The 27,053-nt window shown below is 34.7% G+C and overlaps 1 protein-coding gene across 1 annotated transcript in view; it reads right to left on the minus strand.

The window, feature by feature from the left end:
* Nucleotides 1–27,053, minus strand: part of Sema2a (Semaphorin 2a) — a 567,293-nt gene that overhangs the window by 35,468 nt on the left and 504,772 nt on the right. The window lies entirely within an intron of this gene.

The raw sequence follows: 27,053 nt of genomic DNA on the forward strand, positions 1-27,053 counted from the left end.
TTATTTAACCTCAGGAGGTTTAACCTAGGAGTTGGCACATGTATTATTTTTTAGGTTGAATTATTATAATAATAATATAATTATATATATAATAATCTTATAATTACATATGACCATTAAAATGTAATATAATGGCTGTTTTAATATTGATTGTTACATCTGCTTTAACAATTGGATTTCTAATTATCATCTGCTGATAAAGGGAATAAAATATGAATAAATTATTTGGTTAGCTGTTTTACAATTATTGATGTTCTATACCTATTTTTGATTTGCATAATCAATTGGATACTTCAGCTTGGACTTAGGGATAGTAAAAGTACTTCTAGTCATTTAGCTTGTTAATAAATTTTTGTTTGCACTTGATGGGTTGAAGGGCACTCTTGGGATGTTTTTGATTAAAGGTGTTTGCTTTTGTCCACCATACTTCTTGAATAGTCCTGCTATGCTTTTTGGGTTGTGCTGGAACTGGATCAAGTCATATCGTAAATGTGAAAAACAAAAAGTTAATATGTAATCTTTGTAATACTGAATTTAATAAAGTTTTGAACAGGATGCCAGGGAGTTCCATCTTGGGCTCTTTATTATTCTTTATTTACACTCAGACCAGCCAACTAATGATTTATATTCTAAATTAATAATATAAGGTTATGACCGCATCAATATAATCAAATTCTGATCCTGATGTTAGCCTTTCACTTAAACAATGACTTTATAAGAAAAACTTATCCAAGGAGTTTTATTTCAGTGTCCATGCATGAAATATGCAGTAATAAAAAAAAATTTTAATAATTTCTATCACATGATATAAATATCTTTTTTAAACTTAACAAAAAAAAATGAAACACTAAAATATTGGTGTTTTGGTTGATAAAAGTGACAAAACAGTAAGAACTTTTGGTACTGCTATATAGCAGAGGTTATCAGTTTTATTATTTCAGATGGGAAAAATTAGTAAAATCAGCCTACTCAAAATGCTGATACAGAAATAGAAATAGACCACTTACTCTATGATGAGTGATAATATTTAAATCTTTTCTTACAGAAGAAAAATTTTCAGTTAAAGACATAAATATAAAGTTTGAAAAAAAAAGTTTATAATATTTTAATGTTTCATTCAGTTTTTTCTTCTTCAAACTTTCAATCAATATTTATAGTATAATAGACATCATTGCAAAAACGTCTGTAGATACCGTATAAGGTTGCAACTTCTCAGTATTTTTTTTTAATATCATACAGTATATGTATATTTCTGAATTAAAACATTCAAATAAAACATAAAACACATAATAATGAATCCCATTTTTATCAATCATATCTAAGTTACATAAGTGTTAATTTTAACTCCAGCTGAAAATTTCTGTCGAAGTATCACATTCTCAGAATGGAAACAGTTTGTGATAACTAAAAACCACTGGATGAAAAACATTCTAACTAACCAAGGGCAATGAGAAAAAATTATCAGGCACATTTTAAGAACTGTTTTGCACATATCTCATGAGATATATGAATTATGTGAGAGTTGTGACAATATCTATATAAAATACTTCTATACTAATAATATTATTGAACATTTTATTAATGTTTATAATGATGAAAAATACGAACCAGCATTTAAACCAAACAACCATATAATAAAACATTTAAAATTCCATAATGATAATTATGATTCTAACAATTCATGTGAGCTCTATAAAATAACATGTAATAATTGTAGTAAAATCTATATTGGGAAAACCAATAGATCATTTAGAGCAAGATTTGCAAAACATTTTCGACATTATAAAAACAATAAGTTACGATTTTCTAATGTTGCCAACCATTTAATAATTAGCAAACATTCCATTACTGATTTAGAAACAAATTTGAGAATAATTGAAATTATATAACAATATGATAAAAGATTGGAAATTTTGGTAAAATATTATATACACAAATATAGAAAAAAGTTCAGCTTGATTAATCGGCTGACAAAATTTGATATCGATTTTCTTATCAAAACTTCTGTAGATAGCAGCATTTTTGTAAATTTTAAGAAAATTTCATAAAATATTAGTACAATACTGTATGTGGTGGCTAGCCACAAGCATATTCAAGAGATTTAAGAATTAAAAAAAAAAAAACGTTATATTATTAAGAATGTTTAATTTTAATTGTTAACTACATATATTATACTATATATGTGATGATTTTAATTTTTTGAATTATTTTTTAATGTGTAATTTGAATTTTTTTAATTTTATGATCAACTGACGATGAGGATAACTCTCGAAATCACTTTTGATTACAATGGATTCTGTACTATGGTGAATAGCTGAATTTTAGTTATTTTTATTTAATATAATTAGTACAGAGGGAGATATGGGCAACAATAAAGAAAAAATTGATTTTACTGTTATTTTATATATATATATATATATATATATATATATGTCGGAGAGGCGAGGAGATTTGTCAGGGATTCAACGTTTTGTGTTTCACTCATTTTTATTATTACAAGTGGAGAATATATAAGATTATAATAAAGTTCAATTAATAAAAATGAGTAGATAACTCGTACAATGAAATAATTACAAATGATAATTATCACTTATCAATTACTCAGTAGTACACGAATTATAATATAAGATTAATTTAATTTAGAATTCAAATAATATTAAAACAACTTGCGATAGACCGAGGCTCAGGGAAATAACGAATTCGCGATCACCAGGACGTCTGTTCGATCTGGGTTCCAAAGCAAGACTGTCTTTTCTCGATATTCTCAAATAATATGCCTACTGCATATTTCCTTTTCCTTATTAATTTTATGATACCCCTATCGTCCTGGGATCCCGACTACGTTGACAACCATGTGCCTTCTCATATGTCGGAGAATAAAGTGCAGTGGAGTATCTTCCGACAAAACGATGAGAATATTCTTTAGAATATCTGTATTTTTAGTAGTTTTAAGAAATGTACTATTACTTGTAATATTTTGTAAAATAAGGTTTAAATTGTTTTATTGCGGTAGGCTTAGGCCTAGGTAGGCACATGGTTGTCAACGTAGTCGGGATCCCAGGACGATAGGGGTATCATAAAATTAATAAGGAAAAGGAAATATGCAGTAGGTATATTATTTGAGAATATGGAGAAAGGGTAGTCTTGCTTTGGAACCCAGATCGAACAGACGTCCTGGTGATCGCGAATTCGTTATTTCCCTGAGCCTCGGTCTATCACAAGTTGTTTTAATATTACTTGAATTCTAAATTGAATTAGTCTTATATTATGGTTCGTGTACTACTGAGTTATTGATGAGTGATGGTTATCATTTGTAATTGTTTCATTGTGCGAGTTGTCTGCTCATTTTTATTAATTGAACTTTATTATAATCTTATATATTCTCCACTTGTAATAGTAAAGATGAGTGAAGCACAAAACGTTGAATCCCTGACAAATCTCCTCGCCTCTCCGACATATAATTTAAAAAAATATTTTAACAACAATTATTTAACTCCACCAGATTCAGCTCAAACAAAAGGTAAGTACACCACTTGCCTATCTGTAACGCAATGTAAAGCTCTTACTCTAATAGAGTAAGAGCTTTACATAGAGCTTTCTGAGGATAGAGTTTTTACTCCATCCTCAGAAGACAAATTTTTACGAGTATAAATTACACATAATTATAATTAAAACATATAGTTTAAATTCAGTTAAAACTTTTTACAAACTTAAGTATATACGAACTAGTGTCATATTTGAAAACTTCTTATATCCACCATTGTAAGTTAATACTGATTCATTACCTTAATGATAATCTTATGAAATAATTTATCTAAGAAAGATTAGAGAGATAAATTTTTTATCTTAGATAATCTACGATAGATTTGTAAAAAATAATCTATCTTGGTAAGATAATAATTCATTATCTTATGATGGTAAATAAGTAGTGTTTAAATATAACATTAGTACATACACACTTAACTTTTTAAACTTAACATACATACTATGTTTTTAAAAATTTTAACTGAATCTTATCTATATATTGTAATTATAACTGTGTAATTTATAAAAATTGGTCTGCTGATGATTGAGTATGAACTCTGTAAGTGCTACAAATAGATGAGTATTCTTACCTTTTATTAGAACTGTATTTGTTGCAGTTAAATTATATATTTTTTTAAAATAATTTATTTGATGCAGCTGTATAAAATGTTTGAAAAAGTATGTAATAATAATAATAATTATAAGTGCTCATATTTTTATTTTTTTTGAATATTATTTTCCCTTACAACAATTTGATAATATTTTAAACATCTAACTTTAAATTTTATATTAAAAATTTTTCTTATTAATTTATTTTATAAAATACATCCAGTGATTAAATCCCAAAAAGGCGCTTTGTGTTAATCCCAGAATGAACTTCCAGTTCTCTCTCCTTATGACATCAAAGTATTTCTCCCCCTCCTAAAGGAGCATCTGGATCAATCCCTGAAGAGAACCTTAAATCTTAAACATTTTTTCCCACTAAGATTTGAACAGCTGTATGAGCAGGTGAAAGTCCTTGGAAAATAACCCTGGTTAGAATGCATGCTTTTGACAATATTACCCTGCAATTAAGTGAATTGTTAATAGAGCTTAAATGGTAAAGCACACTTTATTCTCAAGATAATCAGGGGTTAAACAATTATTCACCAACTACTAATTATAATTTTTTTCAAATTACTATTATTACATTAGTTTAACTCAAACAAAAAAGTTTCTATAGAAAAGAGATTCAAATTTAGAACACAAACACATGCTTCACTTTTTGTTTTTCTAAGGTTCATGCATTTTGCAGTTCTATTTTTATCAATTACTGCAATTATTGATGGCTTACTTTGTTCAAAAATAATGATTATAATCATAAGAAAAAAAATTAGATTTAGATCTCACATTACACTAACAAATGACACAAAGCAAGTCACATTTAACATAAAAAGACATACTTTTTTATACTAATAACCACACATCTTAAACAAAAGTTCAATGCAGAAATATCATTTAACATTGCTTAATGTATGAGAGAAACCAGAATCTTGAACACGCATTTGTGTGTATGCATATACAAACAAATGGATTCAAACTGATCATTAGTTTGTATTATGTGGTCATCTGAAAATGGTATCATTCTGAAATTGATTCACCTAAGAAAATAAAATATAATAAAAAAAAGTTAATGCAAAGATTACATCATCCTAAAAATAGTATAGAATAAAGTAAAATTTTTCAAATAACTTGAAACATGACACATTGCAAGACATGTGACAGATGTCAAATGTGGCATTTCGGTAAATTTCAATTTCAATATACAGACTGAACTGATGGAAGAAATAGTTCACACACTCTCCTTCTACTTGAATACACTAGGAGCACCAGGTGCAATTTAAGAAAGGAAAATTAATACTCAAATTTTCATCCATTCACTACTCTTCTGGTAAACATAAAGAAGGTGAATAATTAATTTATCCATATGAATGATTTCATTTGTGCATGGCTTAATTATACGAAGATATACAACTTAATCATAGAATAAAGAATATTTCATTTCAGCATTATGATATTTTATTAATGTCAAAATAAAAAAAAAATTCAACGAATAATGACTGTTGTTTTAATGTGTAAGACAGTGTGTCTTAAATTCTAAAATATTGAAAATAGGCAGCATTTTTGGTTTACATAATTAATTTTGATAAATTAAAATTTTATATGAAAACATAACAAAAGTAAAGTGATAACTTTGGTGGTATAGTACATTAAATAGATTTCATTATAAAGTCAGCACTTAATGACAGTAGTGTTTTTTATGATTTTTTGGTATTTTTTTTTTAGGATTGAAGAATGCCAACTCATATGGAAGGAGTGCCATTATCATAACTTGTGAAACATTGCAACCAATATGTATCTGCCACAGGACAGTCCCAAACTCGAGCCATAGAAAGATGCTAGCTTAGAATGGGAGAAGATGATTTTTCGCATTGTGGCCATCTGCAAGGACCCCAGATCTTTTATTAAGAAACACTCTCAGAATCTTCAGCATTTTCAGAACTTCAGAATAGAGAATTATCAACTTCAATAAGAGTTGATCATCTTAGGTCAGACTCATATGGTTTTCATAAGCAACTGATTGGTCTGTGGAGGCTATGAAAGCATTAGTGTTCTGAGCTTTAAGTGCTCATAAAAGACAAGTTTGAGGATACTAACGATCATCTAAATCATCTTTCACCCAGTAAGGTGGCTTCAACTGACCTAGCACACTTGCCCTGACTTCATACCCAGAAACCAAGTTGTTAATAAATTTCTGAATTTATTAGACAACTAAAATTAAACTTTGTCAAAAAAAAGAACCTAAAAGGAACCAGCTAAAATTTACAAACATTAATTTGAATTTAAAAATGAAGCAATAAATTACTATGCAATGATCAAACTAGTTCAAATTTGATGTTCATTAAAGGCAGGATAACTAAAGAAAAATAGTATTACTGTACGAATTACAGTACTGTATTACTATGAAAATAGTATTACAGTAGAAATAAAAATAACTATAAAAAATACCAATTTCTTTACTTGAATATGATATTTTTATTCAAAGGAGTATCAAAATAATAAAATTTAAATTACAATCATGAAAAGAATGCAATCTATACTTAAAACTTTTATAAATACATATAATGTAAAAGAGTAATAGAAATAAATTTAAATAAGTAAAACTTTGCATTATTGAAACTAGAATTGTATAATGTGAATATCAAATGGCTGATTATGAAGGAATTTTTTTATTTGTATGAAAATGTTTTCAGTATTCAAAAGCAAATTTTATAGCAGAATAGCACCACGCTGTGAATGTTAAAACACAGCAACATCAGCTGATGACAGTGTCAGCAGTTTTATCTAAATTAGTTTCCAAATTCATATATTAGTTTGAAATATTCATGCTCTACCAACTTCCATGGAAAGTGATAGGATTTCTATATTTCATCCAGCAGGTTTAAATCCCAGTCAGGCTGAGCAATTTTCATATTTTCATATTATTGTATCTGTAATTGGATAACAGCCAATTATTATTTAGAAAAATAAGCAATTAAAAGGAAGCAGTTGTTCATTTATATTAATGATATAGCTAAAAGGTTCATCAGACTTTTTAACAACAGATGTTCATTTAGTACAGTAAAATAAGAGTTAATAGAATTTCACAGAAAATTAATAAATTTTATATTATTAACAGGTACTACTGAACACAGCTATCAGCTAAAGACTATTCTACTGAAATCCTAAGTAACTGATTTTGGGTTTAAACATCATGAATATGAAGATTCCCTCCTTATAAATTCAACTCAAGACGTTAACCATAAAAATTTGAAATTTAAGAAAACATGCTGCTTTACTTCTACAATATTGTAATATTTATATTTTCTTAATAAAAATATTACTTTAATTACTACTTATCTCTTTTCCTGTATCTCAACCAGTTATTTAAAATCTGCATTTTAAGTAAGAGAATACTTCAAATGAAGCACTGTGAATGTTGTGAAAATAATGTTAATACAAAAATAAAAACTTTTCACTATTTAAGATTTGTTAAGCAAATAAATGTTTGTTATTATTTATACCTGATATATTTATCTAGTTTAATGTACTTTATCATAGTTATCTTTTTAAAAATATATATTAATTTAATTTGAATAATATATTTTGTAAATACAATTTCAGTTTATGCTGGCTTTAAAAATTTTGAACAGATCTTTACATCTATAGAGTTAGCAACTGAATAACACTAAAAATTAAATAAACCCTATGTTCCTTGTAAAATTCAATTTATATATTGTTCTCTCTTGTTGAGCTTAAATCTTATGGCATTTATAACAGCTGCTTTTCATCTTTGCAACTTTGGTCTATTAAGTATAACAGTTTGGTTAAGTCCATGTATAACTCCATTTGGAGGTCGAGGATGTAAGATGGTCCCACCTGCACCAGCACTATGAATATGTGCACACTTGTATTGTGGTATCTGCAAGGGACCGCCTCATCTGGGAGGGGTGGGAGGCTCCAGCGTCTCATCTTTGATGATCGGATGTGGACTCTCCGGCAGTGCTGTTGGGGGGAAAGTAAAACTGTAGTTTCAGTGGGGGATCCCTTTGGATGTTCCTCATTAAAGGCAAGACATTAAGAGCGGAGGTCCCAGTGAGGAGAATTCTTTGGGATCCCCACATTTGAGGCATAGCAAGTAAGGAAGATCTAGTCCCAGCTGCCTGGGTGGGGTCTTATGCCCTTCCGAGGTAGTTTGAGGCAATGGCACCCTTTGAAGCTGAGCTTATGCTTAATCGCGAATCCGGCTCCATGGGATGGAGAATTCGATGGAGAAAAAAGAAACGTCCGAAAATGGTGTGAAACGTTTAGAAATAACAGAATTAATATGCATGTTGAAGAACGTTCGGGAAGGCTGTCGATAATCACCGAGGACTTATTGAAACGCGTCATTAATAAATCAGAAAAGATCGTCACTCAACGATTTTCGACCTGGCCCTTCTTTTCCTGATGTTTCAAGAGCTGTTATCGGTTCATGGCAATTTAGGCTTCAGAAAGGTCTGTACAAGTTGGGTGCTGTACATGGTAACGGAACGTCACAAAAAATCCGAATGGGATCTGCTTTGGAATTTTTGATGAGCTGCATAGAAAAAGGTGTTGAGTTCTGACCTTTTCAGATCATTTAGCCTTGGAACTGGTTATGTACAGCGTCAGTTTTAAAACGCTGTTACAAAATCATTTTATATGGCATCTAAGTCAGTTATTTTGTTTTATATTCACAAAGGAATCAGTTTTATTACACAATTTGAACAACGTTTATACGATGTAAAATGTTTTATTTAGACTAGAAAGAATATGACCATTTTTTTCTCAGAAATGTGCTTGTGTGTGTGTGTGTGTGTGACTTGTGTATTATAATTGCTATGACGATTATGGATTTATTTATTATTTACAAAAATATCTTAGTAGCAACATATCGATGTATTGAAACACATAATAAATTATTCTGAATCTACTTTCACTTATACTAACATATGCTACTAATCTGTGATTTATGACACGGGTTTTTCATCATATTTTGCCCAATTTCAACCGATTTGCTTGAAAGTATTATTTTTAACATCAGCAAACTATGTTTCATAAACACAAAACAAAAAAAAATAAATTTCGCTAATAAAAAACGCGGTAGAAATGCGCAAAAAAATTCTGCAATTAATAATCGTAATTTTTGTACTATTTCAATTTTGTTGTTGTTACAGGCATAAAGAATATTCAATCGTAACGGTTTTTTTTTTGTCAGAATCTGTTAAATCTCTTTAATATACTGTAATTTTTTGAAATTTTTTTCACAAGAGGGTAGCATAAGACTATGAAGGGAGGCAATCAGATACCAACATATTTTCTCGGAGCGCTAATCAAGCGCGGATCATTGTGATGGGAAAAGGTTAATCCCATTGTTACTGGCGATGAAACATGGATTTCGTATTACACGCCAGAAAGAAGACGGCAGTCAAGTGAATGGCATCATCCTCAATCATCAACCAGACCAACAAAGGTCAAGCCACAGCCATTTGGACGCAAATTGATGGCCACAGTATTTTTCGATCGGTTTGGAATACTGCTGATTGATTTCATGCCACGTGGAACGACTATAAATGCTGAAGCCTACTGCGAAACTCAACCTAAGTTACGGCGCAACATTCAAAATCGGCGACGTAGGCGGCTGACCGACGACGTCGGTGTGCTGCATGATAATGCACGTCCACATGTTGCAGGTCCGACACGTGAGTTACTGAGAACATTTGGATGGGAAATTCACGGTCACCCACCATATAGTCCGGACTTAGCTCCTGCTGATTACCATTTGTTTGGGAAACTGAAAGAATTTTTGAGTGGTAAACAATTCGTGGGTGATGATGAATTTAAAAATGCTATTAATCGCTGGCTAAATGTACTGGAAGAATACGATGAGGGTATATTGAAGCTAGAGTATCGCCACGATAAATGTCTTAATTCATGTGGCGATTACATAGAGAAGTAGTATAAGGTATGTAGTTTAGAGAACCTCCTCTATGAATCATGAGACCTTGCCGTTGGTGAGGGGGCTTGAGTGCTCAGGGATACAGAGTAGCTGGACCGAAGGTGCAACCATATCGGAGAGGTATCTGTTGAGAGCCAGACTAAGGAATGATTCCTGAAAGAGGGCAGCAGCTCTTTCAGTAGTTGTTAGGGGCGTGAGTCACAATGACTTAAACGGCCGTATCAACATCACTCAGTCCTCTGAGTACTGCGCAGCTGAAAGCAATGGAAAACTACAGCTGCTTTTTTTCCAAGAAAATGTGGCTCTCTGCATTTTCACATAGCAACAATGGAGGCGCCTTCCTTGGTAAAATATTCCGGAGGTAAAATAGTCCCCCGTTCGGATCTCCGGGTGGGGACTACTAAGGAAGGGGTCACCAGAAAATTAAAAAATAACATTCTACGAGTCGGAGCGTGGAATGTTAGAAGCTTAAAAAAGGTTGGTAGGCTAGAAAATTTAAAAAGGGAAATGGATAGGGTGAATGTGGATATAGTAGGAATTAGTGAGGTTCGGTGGGAAGAGGAAGGCGACTTTTGGTCAGGTGATTTTAGAGTAATTAACTCAGCGTCAAATAATGGGCAGGCAGGAGTAGGTTTCGTGATGAACAAGAAGATAGGGAGGAGAGTGGAGTATTTCAAAACGCATAGCGATAGAATCATTGTAATAAGGATAAAATCAAAACCTAAATCGACAACGATTGTTAACGTTTATATGCCTACAAGCGCCCATGATGATGATGAGGTAGAGTGTGTATACGAAGAGATTGATGATGCAATTAAACACGTAAAGGGAGATGAAAATTTAATAATAGTTGGAGATTGGAATGCAAGCATTGGAAAAGGCAAGGAAGGAAATATAGTGGGTGAATATGGGCTGGGCAAAAGGAATGAAAGAGGGGACCGACTTATAGAATTTTGCACGAAGTATAATTTAGTAATTGCCAACACCCAATTTAAAAATCATAATAGAAGAATATACACTTGGAAAAAGCCAGGCGATACTGGAAGGTATCAGATAGATTATATCATGGTTAAGCAAAGATTTAGAAATCAACTCGTTGACTGCAAAACTTACCCTGGAGCAGACATTGATAGCGACCATAATTTGGTGATAATGAAATGTAGATTGGGGTTTAAAAACCTGAAGAAAAGTTGTCAGATGAATCGGTGGAATTTAGAGAAGCTTGAGGAAGAGGAGGTAAAGAAGATTTTTGAGGAGGACATCGCAAGAGGTCTGAGTAAAAAAGATATGGTAGAAAATGTAGAAGAAGAATGGGAGAATGTTAAAAAGGAAATTCTTAAATCAGCTGAAGCAAACTTAGGCGGAATAAAGAGAACTGGTAGAAAACCTTGGGTTTCAGACGATATATTGCAGCTGATGGATGAACGTAGAAAATATAAGAATGCTAATGATGAAGAAAGTAAAAGGAACTATCGGCAATTAAGAAATGCTATAAATAGGAAATGCAAACTGGCGAAAGAAGAGTGGATTAAAGAAAAGTGTTCAGAAGTGGAAAGAGAAATGAACATTGGTAAAATTGACGGAGCATACAGGAAAGTTAAGGAAAATTTTGGGGTACATAAATTAAAATCTAATAATGTGTTAAACAAAGATGGTACACCAATATATAATACGAAAGGTAAAGTCGATAGATGGGTGGAATATATTGAAGAGTTATACGGAGGAAATGAATTAGAAAATGGTGTTATAGAGGAAGAAGAGGAAGTTGAGGAGGATGAAGTGGGAGAAACAATACTGAGATCTGAATTTAAGAGAGCATTAAAAGATTTAAATGGCAGAAAGGCTCCTGGAATAGACGGAATACCTGTAGAATTACTGCGCAGTGCAGGTGAGGAAGCGATTGATAGATTATACAAACTGGTGTGTAATATTTATGAAAAAGGGGAATTTCCGTCAGACTTCAAAAAAAGTGTTATAGTTATGATACCAAAGAAAGCAGGGGCAGATAAATGTGAAGAATACAGAACAATTAGTTTAACTAGTCATGCATCAAAAATCTTAACTAGAATTTTATACAGAAGAATTGAGAGGAGAGTGGAAGAAGTGTTAGGAGAAGACCAATTTGGTTTCAGGAAAAGTATAGGGACAAGGGAAGCAATTTTAGGCCTCAGATTAATAGTAGAAGGAAGATTAAAGAAAAACAAACCAACATACTTGGCGTTTATAGACCTAGAAAAGGCTTTCGATAACGTAGATTGGAATAAAATGTTCAGCATTTTAAAAAAATTAGGGTTCAAATACAGAGATAGAAGAACAATTGCTAACATGTACAGGAACCAAACAGCAACAATAACAATTGAAGAACATAAGAAAGAAGCCCTAATAAGAAAGGGAGTCCGACAAGGATGTTCCCTATCTCCGTTACTTTTTAATCTTTACATGGAACTAGCAGTTAATGATATTAAAGAACAATTTAGATTCGGAGTAACAGTACAAGGTGAAAAGATAAAGATGCTACGATTTGCTGATGATATAGTAATTCTAGCCGAGAGTAAAAAGGATTTAGAAGAAACAATGAATGGCATAGATGAAGTCCTACGCAAGAACTATCGCATGAAAATAAACAAGAACAAAACAAAAGTAATGAAATGTAGTAGAAATAACAAAGATGGACCACTGAATGTGAAAATAGGAGGAGAAAAGATTATGGAGGTAGAAGAATTTTGTTATTTGGGAAGTAAAATTACTAAAGATGGACGAAGCAGGAGCGATATAAAATGCCGAATAGCACAAGCTAAACGAGCCTTCAGTAAGAAATATAATTTGTTTACATCAAAAATGAATTTAAATGTCAGGAAAAGATTTTTGAAAGTGTATGTTTGGAGTGTCGCTTTATATGGAAGTGAAACTTGGACAATCGGAGTATCTGAGAAGAAAAGATTAGAAGCTTTTGAAATGTGGTGCTATAGGAGAATGTTAAAAATCAGATGGGTGGATAAAGTGACAAATGAAGAGGTATTGCGGCAAATAGATGAAGAAAGAAGCATTTGGAAGAATATAGTTAAAAGAAGAGACAGACTTATAGGCCACATACTAAGGCATCCTGGAATAGTCGCTTTAATATTGGAAGGACAGGTAGAAGGGAAAAATTGTGTAGGCAGGCCACGTTTGGAGTATGTAAAACAAATTGTTGGGGATGTAGGATGTAGAGGGTATACTGAAATGAAACGACTAGCACTAGATAGGGAATCTTGGAGAGCTGCATCAAACCAGTCAAATGACTGAAGACAAAAAAAAAAAAAAAGTTTAGAGAAATAAAAAACATTTATGAAGTTTTCAGAATAAATTTCTTTACAATGAAATGGCCTTTACTTTAGAGATAACCTCTCGTAATTAAAGGTCAAGTAAACAAATATTAATTAAAACTCTGGGTGAATTCTTTGTTTATACAATATAATTATATTACAGGTAAATGAAATTAAAAAACCTTTTGAAGTACTTGGCCCACAATAGATAGGGATAATTTCTTGGAACTATGCAAATAACATTTTAATTATTGTACGTTTTAATAAATTTTAATATATATCAAAATCATTACATAACCCACACCTTACCTTAAACCTATATCAACTTACAACTTACATGTAACTATTGACTCAAATGTTATCATTTCTTAATCATAAATTTAATTAAAACTTTTCAGTTAACATAGATGTACTTTCCATAACCAGATCGGCCAATTTCCAGTACTACAGGGAAAGTTAATATTAAATATTTAACAAAATTCATGAAATTAAGGGAATATTTAATTACAGGCAGAACTTTGAATCTAGGATCCATAACAACTTTGACTGTATAATAGTGGAAAGTGTATTTTTTTATCTTTTGTAACACAAAGTCTGTTGAGATACCTTACTTTTTTAAATTCTTGTAATGTTAAACCTGTTACTTAATAAGCAACACAAACCTCAGTGCATCTGTTAAAGTTATAGCCAAATAACATATGAATTTAAACTTTTGAACACCAACAAACAGAATTCCTGAACTTTTTTATATTTTTCATAGATTGCTACATAAAACTACAAATCAAGTAAGTAATGAATGAGTAAAGAAAAATAAATACAGTAGTGTGCAAATTAATACTAACCCAGATGTTAGTTAATAAAAAGTTACTTTATTTAGAAAAACAATCATATCTGTAAAATTTGTGAATATTTAGTTATTAATATGTTCTTTATTATTAATTACTTCATCTGTATGATTTGTATTTGTGTAGTACAAATGTAATACACGTTTTCTTGATTTCCTTCATCATGAAACCATACCAATATCATTGCATTAATGAGGTCAAATTTTGGAACAATCCATTTTTCATTCATTTTTTTAACTACTGTCCAAAAATTTTCAATTGGGTTTAAATCTGGGGAGTTGCTTGGCCATAGCACTTTCATATTTCGTTTTTCGAAAAATGTTTCCACTTTTTTGGCAATATGGCATAAGGACAACAAACCTTTATTGGAACACTGCAGTGACGTGTGGGAATTTGTTTTGATGTTGTGTTACAATCCTTTTCTTCAAAGTCTTGATATACCCAACACTTTTCAACATACCATCTATTGAAAGTAATAAAAAAAAAGGGCTTCCAAATGTGAAATGGCAATGCCTTGTGGCGTGAGACAGACGATGGGTGTTATAGGCATGATCTCTCTCCAAATGTTGTAGGTTTGCGGGATGCCTCTTGGGTGCATCCTAATAAATATGTAACGCAACTTCTTTCCGGCCATGGTGCTTTCAGAGACAAACTGCAGAAATTCGGTCTGGTAGATTCTGGTATGTGTCCTCAGTGTGGACAAATGTACGAGTTAATGCATATCATCTGTCGGCCAATGGATCTGTCGTTAATGGAGACCATCTGTCGGCTTGATCTTATCCGGTTGGCATTGGATCTCTGTGTAAACTGGAGTAGCCAGACCAAATGGAAAATAGTGATTTTATAGTGTATTTAGCAAAGGAAAGGATTGCTGAGAGGATCTAGATCCCCTCAAAGAGGATCTGATCATTTCTCTTGTATTCGGTTTTTGTTGATGTTTTGTTTTATAAATTGTGTTTTTGTTGTTGCTTTTGTCCTTTGGTTTGTTTTGTTTTGTTTCAATGTTACTGTGTTGTTATTGTTCAATGTAATATTTGTATGTTTCATGTTGTGCGTTGAATTCACTTTTACCTTCTACAGGTAGGTTGTTCAATTCCTTTGATTAGTTAGGTCTTTTCAGTCTTACTTAAGACTCAGTGAGATGTGCTTTGTTTTGAGTACATTAAACTGTACTACATCGATGGAAATGTCACTCATGGCATTCACATCAGCGGCATTCTGATTGAGACGGACTGGAATATGTCAAAAGCCGAGGTTTCGAAAATGGCCTCCAGTAAAGCCCATAAGGGTTCAGAACAGAAAGGGTGCCAGAGGGTGTTTTCCATTACAGGGGTCAGGATTTTGTTAAAAGCCGCTTTTTATCTGGCCAACGACCTTTCCGTCCAGCTGCAAGAATCTGGTGTCTAACAGTTGTCACAAGTGAATCTGTTCCAGTGGCTGCTAAGCCCACAGCAAATAATTCTGGATCAAGTTTACTCTCTCTTATTAATAAATGATCCTTTGTTGGAGTAGTTTTTCTTTTATGGTCTTTTTTTACCTTTCCTTTGAGGTAAAAAGGAATCAGTTTCTTCAAAATTGTTTTAAAATAACATCTCCATAGCCCAACACCACAATCAGAAGATATTTCTTGTTGTGTCATACTGGTATGCTCAGAAAGAGCAAAAAATTTTGAGCGTTTTCTTAGAGTTAAGTCCATTATTATGTATTCAAGACATACTGAAGAATAAATATGAAAATATGATTTTGTAATAAAAAAATGAAATAAACTTTCACAAAACACTATTTATTACATGAAAATTGCTAAATAAAGTACGATAATCTCACATTACACAGACAAATTAAGGAATGGGTGTGGTCAAGCGGTGTAGCCTCATCAAGGACTGCCCAAAGGAGTGGTTAACACTAGTGAGAATGATCTCCACCAGAATAAGGGAGCGCCTGGTGGCAAAAAGCAACGGGCTCTCAATCAGGCTGCAATTAAGCAGTGAAGAAGCCTTCCGGGCAGTACAGAGCTTCCTGCACTTGAAGGGAGTAGCTTTCCATTCTTTTCAGCTCCCAAAGGAGAGGGAGCTAAAAGGGATACAATGTATCCCTTATGGGGCCATCCCAGGAGAAATTAAAGAGGAGCTGACCTTGCTCGGTTTTGAGGCAGCTTCCGTTAAAAAGCTGTTGATGAGGGACGGAAGGGAAATCAACAGCCCCGTTGCACTTAAGCGGAACCCAGCCACAAGGGTCATATATGACCTGGAAAACCTGTTTTATTGCAGGGTTAAAGTTAAGGCTGTGTCACGAGGGGGGCCTCCACAGTGCCACAGGTGACAGAAGTTCAGCCATTTGCCAAACTACTGCCGCAGGGCTCAGCTCTGCGTGAAATGTGGCGGGGACCACGACACAGCGACGTGTGCCAAACCGCGCGAGGAGACCGCCTTGTGCGCAAATTGTAAGGGCCTCACCCGGCCAATTACAAAGGCTGTCCTTATTACAACGAGCAGCTCAACAAACAGAAGGGCACTGTTAAAAAGTCCGCTGCGGTTGACAGCCGCAGCTGGTCGCGAGTTGCCGGAGAGGGTAAACCAAGCTCCCAACCAGAAATCAGCAGCAACACCCAAAAAGGTGGTGACAAAACAGCTGCAAAAGGCTGCGGCGAAGCCTGCTCAACAGGGGAGCAAGCAAACGGCAAAAACAAAGAGGGTGGGTGCCAAACCCACGGTCCCAGAAGCCCCACGCCACACCAAAAAGGCGTCAACATTGAACAGCCCCTCTAGCGGCAAACCAAGTACGGCCGCACCCCCGAAGGAGAGTTCCGGTATGGACTTCTTGTCTCAAGTGACAATTAAGGATATCCTACCGGAAATCCTCACTGTCCTACCACGCCTGCTCCAGGCCAAATCTCTCAAGGACTGCATTCAGTCCACAATAGAGTGCCTCATGACCCTGCTGTCTAGGTATGGTTAGGCATACGCTCAGGCTACTGCAGTGGAACTCCAACTCAGTGGTAGGCAGGACGGCATAATTCTGCCGTCTGGCTGAAGATCTACTACTGATGGACGTGATACTGTTGTCCTATTTGAACGCGAACAAGCAACTGACCATTCGGAATTATTTTACGTATAGGACGGATAGGCCAGTACGACCAGGACTCCCTTCCAGCAGCGGAACCGCAATTTTGGTACATAGACGCCACATGCATACGCGGGTTGACTTCCACACTTTCGTGATGGAGCACACTTGTGTGCATGTGGAGCATCTAGGCACGGTATACCGGCTGGTTTCGGCTTATAATAAGCCGAACTCGGCGGTACCCGGTGCAGATCTGGATGCCATGCTAGAAATTTGGAATGGGCCCATGATACTCAGGGGCGACCTCTATGCCAAGCACGTGTCTTGGAACAGCAATCTGAACAGCAACAGTACAAATGGCAGATTGCTATATGAAAGGGCACGAGCACGCCGCTTAGTCGTAGGCCCCGAGGTGCCCACCTTCGTTCATCGATCGGACACATCGAGACCTGATGTTCTCGACATTGCAATCATGAATGCGGTAACAATCCCGTTCATCCGTATCATTGAAACGATAGAAGACATCAGCTCGGACCACTCCTGTCTTGTCAGAGATGGCCGAGACATCCCCCCTCCCCGCCTATACACCGATGGTCAGTTAACTGGAAAAAGGTTTATGAAACTCTCCAACGGGACTACAGTCCAGCGCATCCTGAACTCCTGTCCACACCGGAGGAAATCGACGACACTGTCGAACGCGTCACGTTGTCAATGACCGAGGCTTTGTCAAACAGACTACGGTAAAAACCAATAGACCAATCTATACGTAACGATCTCCCGCCTCACATCTCTGATGCCATAGGAGAGAAGCTCTGACTGAGGAGGAGATATCGAATCATCCCCAATGATAAAAGGGCTTTTTATAATCAAACGGATAGGGTGAAACAGCTGCTGGCAATACACCGAGAGGATTCGTGGAACGAATACCTCCCCTCGATCTCAGACGACCGCTCCTCGGTGTTCAGGCTGAACAGAAGGTTATGAGAAGGGAAGAAGCCCCGCCACCCGGTTGTAGGGCAACGAGGCCTTTTGGCATATCGGAAGCGGACCGGGCGGAGGTTTTCGCTGAGACCTTGGAGAACCAATTCACTCAAACCCCACTCCCGCCCCGAACGACGATTACACAACCGAGGTGGAGTCCTTCCTCGTAGACTATTTCGCGCAGGAGGAGGACGCCCCACTAGAAATAAACCAAGTCACTGAAGCAGACTTGGTTCAGTGACTACAAGCCCCGACAAGGCTCCGGGTGTCGACGGGATCAGTGCCCGCGCATTCCGGAACATTTCACCCGCTCTAATACGGCTATTACGGCTACATTACGCGACTATTACGGTTATATTCACGTCGAATTTTTACGTTGGATATTTTTGAAATTGTTGGAACACGGCAAAGGTGGTATGCCAACAAAAAACCTGGGAAAAGTCTGCTCTTTCCCCTGAATTACAGGCCGATCTCCTTATTGCCGGTGTTGTCTGAATTGTTCGAAAGGATTTTCCTGGAGAAACTTAGGCGATACATGGGGGAAGTGCGGCCTGAGCAATTTGGGTTCAGGGAGGGCCACTCAACTACCCTCCAACTGGTTAAAATAACAGACGGTCTTGTCGGAGACCTGAACAGGAAAGCGGTGACTGCAACCGTCTTTCTGGATGTGGCTAAAGCCTTTGATAAAGTTTGGCATAGCGGCTAACTATACAAGCTTGCGCAATCAGCGACTCCTTGCCGCTATGTCAAACTGATACGGTCCTATTTACTAGACCGACGATTTGTCGTACGCGTGGGGAGACGATTTCCTCCACCAGAGATATAGCCGCTGGAGTTCCCCAAGGAGCAGTGCTTTCCCCTTTCTTGTACACGGTGTACGTAAATGACATGCTGCTGTCGGAAGGGGTAAAAACGGCCCTATATGCAGATGACATGGCATATGTTTATGAATCCGTAAATGTGGATTTCGCGGTCCAGAGGCTCCAAAGGCAACTGGACCTAGTAGGGCCGTGGCTCGATATGTGGAGAATCAGGGTCAACGGTGAAAAATCGGTAGCCGTGATGTTCACATACAAGAGACGTGCTCCAGCCAGGCAGCTGGAAATCTCAGGAGAAAATCTCTTTTGAGAAAAAAGTGAAGAGTACCTGGGAGTAGACTTGGACAAACGGCTTATCTTAGGGAAACATGTTAACTATATGACCCACAGGGGAAAGGCCGCCAGGGCTTCACTATACCCAGTACTGAACAGTGCCAGCCCATATCCACTGGCGACAAAACTGCTCATTTTTCGGCTACATGTCCTGCCGATTCTGACATGCTTACCCGGCATGGGGGGGCTTTGTTGAACTCCACGCTTCAAAAGAAATTAGAAGCCCTCCAAAATATAGCATTGCGGACAATGTTTGAAGAACCGTGGTTTGTTAGAAACGCCACTCTCCGCTACGATGCGAGACTACAAACCGTGTCCGAGGTGGGAGTGGCGCAGGCACGAAGACTGTTCGGGAGAGAGGCTGTGTCCGAACACAGCCATTTTCGGGACATCTGTCGAGATGACCCAACTCCACAGGGTGTAAGGAAGCGGCCTCACGCCGTATTAGACGAACCACCGTGAACAGGCGGTACGGTAGTCGAAAATTGACAAACCAGGCTTAGGAGCCTCTATATCGCGTAACCCATAACCGGAATAACACGTAAAAAGAAAAATTTCCGGCCGCGCAAGTGACCGTTTCCAGTATTAAATCACAGCAAAATACAGCACGCCAAACCTTCTTACGAAGAGACTATAAACGGTACGTATCTATTCAGATATAAATATATATATATATTTTTTTCAGACAGGATTCTGGAATTGTGCCGACCCAAATTTGTAGCAGGAACCCCGTCAAAATATTGGCCCAAAAAAGGAGACAGAGGTAAGGTGTCGAGCAAACGCCGTTTTTGGTGTCTGGAAGCACGATTTTTTTTTTTGCGCGAGCGATATTCCTCCCAAGTAGTTCCCATGAAAGGGGAAAGAGAAATTATAATAATACACGACAAAGTCGTGTTTTATATATATAACCACCCGTATAAGGGAAACAATGCCTTTTCCCTTCCTATATTTCCAAATAAAACAAATACAAATAGAAATAAAAATAAAATAAAACGTCCTTTTTTGTGTTTCTGTTTCTATGTTCCAGATTTCACAGCCACCACAACACTAGTTTCTTCGCTGCGGTCACGCGGTCCCCCCAACCCCTTCCCAGACACACGTGTGGATGATTTATTGATTATGATATTTGAATATTCCGCTTCTTACAACTTCAAAAATAAGGCAATCGCCGCTCCCAAACCGCGACCGCGAAAAATATTACCCTACTGTAAGTTCCTTATTTCCTTACCTTCCAAGAAAGAAGAAGAGGGAACGAGCTAAGCAGCCACCAGCAGCATACCGAAGAGAGAAAAAAGAAGAGACCTGCACTTTCCCCCGTTCAGCCCTTAAGGGCCACGGGATTACCAAGATTATTGGCGTGTAATTTCGATTACTGCCGCGTCACGGAAAGTGTAGGCCAAAGAAGAATGAAGAGGTCATCAAAAGAAGAAAGAAGAACTACAACGCGACCCGCCGTCACGGACTGGAGTCCGGAAGAAGAGTCCAGCAGAGTAGCAACGTGAAGGGCAGCCACAGAAGACGAAGATGAAGATCTGTAACCTTTATCCACAATCCTGAAAACGTACGATTTAATTTAATCAGCACATGCGACTCCCTCCGGAGAAGGGGGCGCATTGCTCCCTCTAAACAACTAGGGCCCAGTTTTGGCGTATTCCTGCTAGTCCATAAGGTGCTAGTACCGAAAGAATTTTAGGGGACGGTCTGAAGGGGAATCACGCCGAGAGCACTAGACTCAAAAAGCTTAATCTCCCACGGTCAGACCCAGTAATAAATTGAAAATGCTGGTCCAAAAGGATGAGAAGGCAAATCATCAAATCCGTCTATAAATAAAACTTAAAACCTATAACGAACATTAAAAGAAAACCCTTGAAACACGCCCGATTACAGAATCATACAGCAGCAAGGGACATTGTCCAGCCTCTGCGATTCGTAGGGAGAAATGTTGATACTCCCGCCAGTTTTACGTTCCGTTCCAATCTCAACAAAAAAATAAACAAATAATTCCATGTGTTCAGATTAATTTATACGCTACATACATCTTAACTTTATACAATAAATGTACCGTAACATTTTTTACTAAAACTACTACAGCTGTTATGGCTGACTTTCATCTGCCTGAATGGATTTAATACCTTAGTTATTCAAAAAAGAATGGTAATAATAAAGCGTGATAATTAGATAAAATAATTGATTAAAGATTTTAATCAGCAGTACTTATATTATGACAAACAACTGTAATTTTAAAAACAATTCTCTCTACAATTTTTTACAATGATCTATATGACTGATTAATGAAAATAAAATAATTCATTTTAGAACCTATTGTAAATGCAATTATTCTGATTGTTAAAGTAAACTAAATATCATTATAATATTTATTCTGACTGAATCATTATCCTGAACTAAGACAGGTCATGATAAAATTTACACTTTTGAGTAAATAAGTTCCATGAATGAGATTTTTTACATTATGTTAATGTTATAAGCTGTATGATGTTTGAAACTACCCTTCCCTCCAAATATTTTATATTATGACTGTATTTCAAAACTATTTTTAAAACCTAATATTATCCCATTTAAAACATTGTAGCTTCAGTGTAAATCCATTAAAGAAATCTACAAATTCAGTAAAATTACTATCACAAAAATGGATACAAAAAAATTCAATACTAATAATTTTAGAAATGCTTAAATGCATTTGTACATAAACAAATGCATACAAATATTTGATAGGCCAACAACTCAATATATTTAGTGGTACCATGCATATATATATATACACACATGCAGTGTTCTCATTAATGAAATGCTGCGGCATTAATTCAGCAGGGTTGCACAGATGTTGCCAACAGCACATATTTCCATAACCAGGAGAATGGGTTTCCTCCATGCATATACCTAATTCTTCTTCTATTGTTCCTCGTAACCACTTACCACTCATGCAATTTTGTTACATACAAAAACAAAAAACTTCATGACTTTATATTAAAAACTCTCCTGCTTGTACTGTAAAGCAGGCTTCCCCTTCTCAATTTTTTCTACCCACACACAGAATGTGCATGTGCCTGTGTATAACAACCACTGTTGTCCTTCATCTACTCCCTCAAACTTGTGTGGCAATATTGATTATGGAGTATTTATATATAACATATTTCATTATAATACTTAAATCCTATTATCTGAATTATTCATCCACCTTCACTTTTTTTTATTTCCATGAATTAAATTTTCTTTTTAATAATCCTTTTTCAACTTTTAATTTTCATTCCTTTTTTAGTAACTAGTGTAGTTTTTAATAACAATAAAACCCCATCAGATATTTATTTAAGGAGATAAGTAGATTAATTATGCATGTGGTTAGAGTGATTTACTGACAGATAGAAATAACATTTAAGACTTCTATGAGAAAAGATTTTGTTAACAATTAACAACTGCAATAATAACCATAATAAGGTAATGTATAACATATGTAATTTTTTATTCATTTTCAATAATTAGGGAAAGAGAATTATAATAAGTATTTTTAGTGATCAGCAATATGATTTGAAGAATGAAAAAGTTGCTTCATTTTTACACACGAGATGGGTAAAATAATATCCCTGATGTCATAAGGAATCAATTGAAAATCTATCCATATTTTTATTTTATTTGGAGTTAATAGATAAATAATGAAAGAAGAAATGAGCAAGTAATAAAGTGTGTACGTTGTGCACATTCAAATTTGCACAAAACCACATTTGAAAGCGACTCATGAGTTAATTTTCATCACTAAAATAAGGAGTATGTTTATTATTTTTAATTATCTAATTAAAATGTTTACGTGCTGTTTTTTAACAATTTATTTGGCACTTAATGTAACTTAATGTTTTGCAAGTTATACTAACTTTATATTATTTATATTAACAAGTTTATATACCATGATTTAATATTTTATATGTACAATATTTTATAAATTAATTTTCATTATTTTATTTCATAGTAACAAAAACTTTCTCTAAGGAAGAAATATATTAGGAACACGGAAAAATGCACAATATATGAAAACTTGAGAAAGATGCATGGATTAACAAATAATATGGCTGCCGATTTAGAAAATGGCATAGAAGAAATAATAGTTGCTTATTTACATGCCAGCAGATTAACAGTAAGTTGTTTGTAGTAAGCCTTCAACGAAAGTCAGTGTATGTCATGTTGACTGAGAATCCCATACACGCAGGCCTTTGTACCTGAACATAGGGTTCTCACAATCAACATGGTATAGTCCAAATTTTTTGAGTATTTTATTTGAAAGAATGCCTCATTTTTTTCATCTAATCTTTGTGTTTTATGTAAATGCCAAGACCTTTTACACTCTGTATGTGTTATGTGTTTGTTTTATTTAAATATCTCAATAGTAAATGTATTTTTGTAATTCTATTAAAATGTAAGGCCCTATACACTCTTACATCTGATTATTGGTGATTTCATTCTTTTCTTTATAAAAAGAATGTGACAACTGTTAATGACCTTAGAAGTTGATGCTCATATAATTCAATTAAAAAAAAAGTGTTCTTTACATTATCAATCTGTACAATGCATCATTCAGTGGAGTTAATCTATAATTCACAAAATCATATATTACTCTGTTAATCAATATATGCTATCTGTTAATCAGTGTCTCAAACAATCTCGTTTATTTTGTTGGCAGTTTTCTTTCTTCCTGAAAATGTTGAAATTTTGAAAAAAAATACAATTGATATTTGGAACGATCAGAACATTTTGTCACAAAGTGAATTTTTTGATTTTGTTCTTTATTTTGGGTCATATTACATATTGCTTGTAGCCATTAACATGTGGTTTTGTTGTATTGATTTCATCATGGTAGTTATCAACTGATATACGAATTTGTGTATTAGATAATATATCGGGTGTCTGAGAATTATCTGAACTTTGATATTGAGTAAACAATATATTTACTAAGATACAAAAACACCAGCCTCTGTGGCGCAAGTGGTAGTGCCTCAGCCTTTCATCCAGAGGTCCTGGGTTCAAATGCCAGTCAGGCATGGCATTTTCACACACGCTAAAAATCATTCATCTCATCCTCTGAAGTAATACCTAATGGTTGTCCCAGAGGTTAAACAAACAAAAAAAAGATACAAAAATGGGTTGTATGAATTTAGAAACATTATAACTGAAAGTTTTTTTATCTGTAATCAAAGACATTCAATGTGTGCACCATTCACAATATATCCAACCAGTAATCAATTTCATGCCACGTTTGTTACAATATATCCACATCTGAGTTCAAGTGCATTAGATCCTCTCCTTAATCTCTCTCTTGTGCATTAATCCTCTCCTTAAGGTCATCAATATTCACTACACAAGTTTTATATACATTTAAATGTATGAGTTTCCTGATGAAATCCCATAGGAAAAAATCACATGGCATTAATTGGCTATTGAAGAAGCCAAGTAATTGGACCATCACATCCAATTCAGTGATTTGGGAATGTGTTGTTGAGGGATTCACACACTAATGTGATTTCACATTCCATCTCGTTGAAATGTGATTTCGGGTTGCAACTCTTCAAGCTGAGGATAAATAAACCCTTCTAATAAGTTCAGGTAATTATTTTCATTAATTGCTGTTTCCGCAAGAAAAGGCTCAATCACACGATCGTGAAGCAGTCCGCACCAAACATTAATTTTTAGGCTATCTCTAATACAGTCAAGAGTAATATGTGGGTTCTCTTATCGCAATATTCGAACATTCTAAAGGTTCACTTTTCTAGACACATGAAATGTAGCCTCATCATTTACAACATAATTTTTTTAAGGTGATAATCACTTTCAATTATTTCCATGGAAAATTCCTTTCTAGCAGTGTAATCTTTTGATGTAATGTGCTGCAATATTTGTAATTTACAAGGACACAATTTTAATAGTTTCTTCAAAACAACACGAATGGTAGATCCCCAAAGATTAAACTCACGTGCTGCACTCCAAGTTAATATCCCAGGGCTACAAATGAAAGACTGATGAATAATCTCCATTTGTCATTTGATGTTCTAGGTCTTCTATGTTGCACCCTTCTTATGTTCAACACTGCCAGTTTCTTTAAATTTATCATACCATGAACAAATACTTGTTCTAGAGAGTGGCTCTAAGTTATACCAAATTCCAAAATTGCATCAAACTTCTGTGTCTGATTTTGTTTCAATAAACCACTACTCTACACATTGTGCCTTTATCTGTGGATTCATCTGTGCTGTGACTGCATATGTAACTGCATACTGACATATGTGATTACATATGCAATCACAGCGCTATCTAGTATTTGCCAAGAGAAACTTTATGATTCATAGTCTCTAAACAACAAAATGACAAACAGTTTAACCGATTTTCGAGTTTTTCAAAAAGTTGAAAATTTGCCGCCCTGGGCCATGTGGCCCATGTTGCCCCTGTGTAAATCCAGCCTGCTTCTATAGTTTAAAAGTTGCAGAGTAATGAAATACAAGTTCTACATTCTAAATTTTAGAATGTAATTTTTTGTAATTTTAGAATGTCACTTGTTAAAGAGAACTCTACCATTCATAAATAGAACTATTTTTTTTTTCTAATAAAACATCAAAGTTGTTCAGATATTTCTCAGACACCTGATATTGTGTGATAAAGTTGTGTAAACATGTTTGTGTCAAATGGGGAAATTAGATGTGAGCTCTGAATTACACATTGTTAAACTCTGAATTAAATTTAATCAGAATAAATACATGTTTGATGAACAAATTGTAAAATACACTAGGAACTGTTCTTGAATAACAGTGACAATAACTATCACAACAATTTCAATCACAAGTTACAATTTCATTTACAAGTATAGTCTATTAATATAAAAATTTATCAATTATAAATATGCAATACTTAATGATTTAAATTATTATTAATATCATTAGTCATAATCAAATTTTTATTTGCAGATGGAAACAATTATATGGATAGTAAAATATGATATTCTAAATTATCTCTGTATCAAATTCCCCAGGCAAGCAACATTAATACTACAGCTCCAACTTTCAAACATAGACACTGCCATGCTGTCTGAATACTGTAATTGACCATATAACTGTAATTCTCATACATAGTAAATACTGTAATTGATACTATATATTACAGTACTAAAATTTAGAATGTAGAACTTGTATTTCATTACTCTGCAACTTTTAAACTATAGAAGCAAGCTGAATTTACACAGGGGCAACATGGGCCACATGGCCTAGGGCGGCAAATTTTGGGGGGTGCAAATTTTCGACTTTTTGAAAAACTCGAAAATCGGTTAAACTGTTTGTCATTTAGTTGTTTAGAGACTATGAATCAATTCATATTCCAAACAATAGCATTATAGATATTCATGTGAGATTTTACTATTTTATGGCTTTATTGCCGTCGCTGAGTTTTCATGTATTCATTATTTTCTTTATCTTTAGGAGAATAGAAATTTCAGACAGCTTCAAATTTTATATGTAATATAGTCACTCATTTTTGTGCCTGTTCTTTATTACTCTCTATTGTTCAGGGTTTGAGATCTATTACCTGATATTCACAGCCAGGATCGGACCTTGCCCTCTCTCTAAATATGCAGCCTCAA

This window comes from Lycorma delicatula, chromosome 1 (assembly GCF_047948215.1).
Source record: "Lycorma delicatula isolate Av1 chromosome 1, ASM4794821v1, whole genome shotgun sequence".
NCBI lineage: Eukaryota > Metazoa > Arthropoda > Insecta > Hemiptera > Fulgoridae > Lycorma > Lycorma delicatula.